We start from the raw sequence: 4603 nt of genomic DNA on the forward strand, positions 1-4603 counted from the left end.
GCTAACACACGACTGGGTTAGTTGGAAAAATAATGGATAGGCCTTCGCACGGCATAGAGTATTATCCGGCTGATTATCATTAGGTGTTAGAAATATCAGTAGCAGTGCTATGGGAATTGCAAACCAGATTGCATAGCGGCCAACACAGTCTGTGCCCAAATGAACCCGTCGATTTCCGGAACTTTCCGGAAAAGATACAGCCCGGCACGGTATAAAAGTTCGATGAAAACTTCAATACTGAAGAAAGACGGCTGGATGAGTGTTGAGGCTTTTCGACGATGACGCTTGACCCATGTACCGACATAGCGGCGTACAGAGTGATGGAAGCGGAACCAATAGAATCGAAGACGCGCACGGTAGTAAGTGCGCGCACAGCATCACCATCGACGGCGACATTCTTCTACCTTGTATAAAGGGTGCGTTGCAGCAAGCCCCTCCACCAAAGATAATATGTGATTCGGGGCTAGGAGGACCAGGCCAGAAGTAGACGTTACAGCATACAGTACAAAAGCACAGCACCCGAGAAACAACCCTGACCACAGCGAGAACGCCACGCAAAGATCTGGCAGTAATAGTGTCGTTTTGATATGTGCTGGACTCTACAATAACAATTGGACCAAAACTAACAATGCTCTTACTGCAAGACAAGTTCATCATTTTTACCAACATTAATTTGCATCGTTTGCATCGGCTGAGCTGCATATTGCCTTTTCCATCGTCGCAGCATAAGCAACGGCGAATCGCGGTATAGCGTCCGCAGAGTTTTAACGTAACCGACTTGAATGGTTCATGCCAGTGGTTTTTGTTTTTTTACTAAAGAACTTTCGCCCAGTATAAATTAAACATGAGAAATTCAAATTATTTGCAGCTCAAAAAGGAATCGAAAACTTCAAGGTATATTTTGTGTGCCAGTGTTCACGTTGTACCACTTTGAATGAAATAACCACGAAATCCAATCTTCAGGAGTAGTTAGCGTATTTTCTGAAGTGCTGCGAAAACGAAAACGTGGGGAAGACAGTCGCTTCTCAGTCGCAGTCGCTTTGCCCCTGCCGCTGCGGTAGCTACACAATGTTTAACCTAGCTTTCGTACCGTATAATCTGGCTTAGCTGAGTATTTGTTTTAAGCTATTCAACGAAACTGCACATCTCAAATATGGCAACAGTCATGCTCATGGGCGCCTTCTGCACTCAAGCCGTCCCAGCCCACCTAGCGAGTGGCAGAGCACGCGGCCCAACTCGCCGACTCGGGCTGGGTAGCCTGCTGCAACACGGCGGCCAGACAAATGTCGAGCCGGAGCATGCGGCGCCTTTTCCGCGTCCTAATTGACCCGACTCAAACCCGCACTGAGACGCAAAAACATCTCCGACGAGCTATTCATAGCTTCGATGGAAATACATCAAAATTGGCATGCAAACTGCGCGACCAGTATCTTTGCACTAAGCAGGACCACTGAGGACCCGCGTACTCGTATGCAGGTTCAGAGAACGCGGATCTGGATCAACCGTTCCAGTTGCAAGACCTGAAGGCAGCCCGGGCTGAAATGAAACGAGAAACGGCACCGGGCCGGGACAAGATAATTGTGAAACTGCTCGCCTATCTTCCCGACCCCGCCTGTGAAACCCTCCTCGCTGTCATCAACTCGATTTGGCTTGCGGAGGCATCTCTATCAATTTAATGGAAGACCGCCCCGGTAAGTTTTGTTCCGAAAGCCGGCAAAGCCATAAACACAGACAACCTTCGTCTCATCTCCCTTACATCTTGTGCGGGAAAGCTGGCGGAGACCATGGTGCGTCGTAAAGGAACATACATTCGCAGACACCGTGTTCGGTTTCCGCCCGCAAAGGTCCGCTCAGGATGTTCTGCTTCAACTCGACCGAGAAATTCTCAACCTTGCCGAACATCCCTTCAACGATAAGGCAGTACTCGCCCTTAACTTGAAGGGGGCTTTCGACAATGTCACATACGAAACCATCCTGCAACATCTCTCCCAGACGAACTGCAGACATAATATATTTCAGTATATCAAGCAATTTCTCTCGGATTAACTATCTTTCATCCGAATGCAAGACGAAGAACACGGCCCATATAAACTGGAAACGAGAGAAACCCCACTGGGTGCCGTCCTCTCGCCATTACTTTTCAATCTAGCCATGACATGAAACTCCCGGCTCAGCTGGCGAAGGTCGAAGGCATCCAGCACACGCTGTACGCCAACGACATAACCATCTGGGCCAAACACGGATCAGTGGGAGACATTGAGGCCAACTTGCAGCAAGCGGCGGTGATCGTGGACGCTTACGCCTGCCGCTCCGGCCTTCAATGCTCACCGTCCAAATTCGCATTTGTGCACATTCGCCTGTTGCCTAAGTGCACCACCAAATTAGAACTATCCCTGGCCAACGGCCCGATACCCGAACACAATCAGAATAAAGTACTTGGTCTCCTTATCCGCAAACATAGACGGGCTGATACACCACTAGCAACACTGCGCAAGGTGGGGGACCAGGTGGACCGGATGGTCCGCCGGGTTTCCAACAAACATCGGGGGTTACGGTGCACAGACGCTTTGCGGCTGGCGCATGCATTTGTGACCAGTCGAGTCATCCACTCGACTCCTTACCTCCACCTGCGCAGGTTTGATGAGAACGCCCTCGAAGTGATTCTCAGAAAAATATACAAGCGTGCCTTCGATCTTCCGATCGACACATCCAACCAGCGTCTCATGGGCCTGGGGATGGTTAACACATTCGCGGAACTCCAGGAGGCGCATTTGACCAGTGAATACACAAGGCTTTCAAGAACGCCGTCGGAACGCCGCCTATTAGCCCGACTACGCATCCACCACGCAACACTTACGGAAGAGCGCGTACGCATTCCGGAAATCTAGAGAAACGCCCTGCACGTACGCCCTCTTCCGGCCAACATGACACGTGATGACCCCAGTGGCAGGCGCCTTGCGCGGGCGGAGGCACTGGCCCGTCACTATGGGAACGAACATGGAATGTGTAGGGGTGGTACACGACCATGTGGGGGTGGTACACTTCCGCAGTCGTCCATCGAAAAATCACGGTGAATGGCCTAACGTTCCGAGCCCAAGACATAACACATGAGGAAAAAGTTGCCATCGCGTTAGCCGCCGCAGACAAGGACTCGCGAGTCATCATCGCCGACCCGAGGGGGGCCTGCAGAAATATTAAACAGGGGTTCATTCCTCTCTTGGCGCACCGCATCTTTCGAAACAGTGACTACCTCGGGGCCCCCCGTCTCGAACGATTGTATGGGCTCCAGCTCCCATGGGCCTCGAAGGCAATGAAATGGCAGACGACGCCGGCCACGCGCTAACTCTCCGGGCGACGCCTTCAGACCCTTTTGATACGGATCCCGAACCAAATCCGGCTCTCACTTTTCGAGAAATTACTGCATTATTTCAATTCGACCATGCAATTTATCTCAAGCCTTGTAAAGGCCTTACAAAGGTGGAGGAACGCACACTCCTCCGCCTTTACACCAAAACGCTGCTGTGCCCGGCAGTTTTAAAACACTTTGATCCTGCTTGTACAGGAAAATGCCCGCACTGTGCGGCGAATTCTTCGGACATCTTCCACATGGTGTGGGCATGCCAGTCAACTCCGAACCTCACCCCCAAACCAAACCCCACCCGGGAGGACTGGGAGCCAACCCTGCTCGGCTGTTCCGACCTGGCAAGCCAGAAGGCCCTGGTCCACCGGGCCCGAGCCGCGGCGGTCGCCAATGGGCTCCTGTAATGAGGAGCCTACCTGGTGATGGCGAGAGGTTGCCCCGGCTACTTCAAGCTTCCTCCCTGAAATAAAGTTTTTCACACACACACACACACACACACACACACACACACACACACACACACACACACACACACACACACACACACACACACACACACACACACACACACACACACACACACACACACACACACACACACACACACACACACACACACACACACACACACACACACACACACACACACACACACACACACACACACACACACACACACACACACACACACACACACACACACACACACACACACACACACACACACACACACACACACACACACACACACACACACACACACACACACACACACACACACACACACACACACACACACACACACACACACACACACACACACACACACACACGCACGCACACGCACACACACACACACACACACACACACACACACACAACCTCCGGTACTTGCGTTCTAACCATCAAACCCAATGTATCTAAATTTTACCTGCATACCAAAATGGTCTGTCTGGTGCTAGTTTCGCACAAAACTGGTCTTTTTGTTCTAAGCCTTATAGTGGTCCGGTATGTACCCATTTAAACCTTATTCAGAACGTGTCACAGCTCTATAAGATATATACCGCATGTATATGATCCAGTAAAAACCGGTTTGGATACGGCTTTTTTTTTCAATAGTGTCGGGTGGAGGCAAAACGCGATGAGCGTATATGGTGTTCGACTTAGTTCCAGTTGAAAACCTTCCTGTGCTGAAACCTAGAAGAGCCGTTCACTGTGACGTCTCTCATACTGAATATCGAT

At 50.9% G+C, this 4603-nt stretch overlaps 1 pseudogene; it reads left to right on the plus strand.

The window, feature by feature from the left end:
- The first annotated feature begins 1827 nt into the window (after positions 1-1827).
- On the plus strand, positions 1828-3765 carry LOC146175955 (uncharacterized; annotated as a pseudogene).
- The last annotated feature ends 838 nt before the right edge of the window (positions 3766-4603 follow it).

Source organism: Amblyomma maculatum, chromosome 10 (genome assembly GCF_055883805.1).
Source record: "Amblyomma maculatum isolate TAMU_Amacu chromosome 10, ASM5588380v1, whole genome shotgun sequence".
NCBI classification, from domain to species: domain Eukaryota; kingdom Metazoa; phylum Arthropoda; class Arachnida; order Ixodida; family Ixodidae; genus Amblyomma; species Amblyomma maculatum.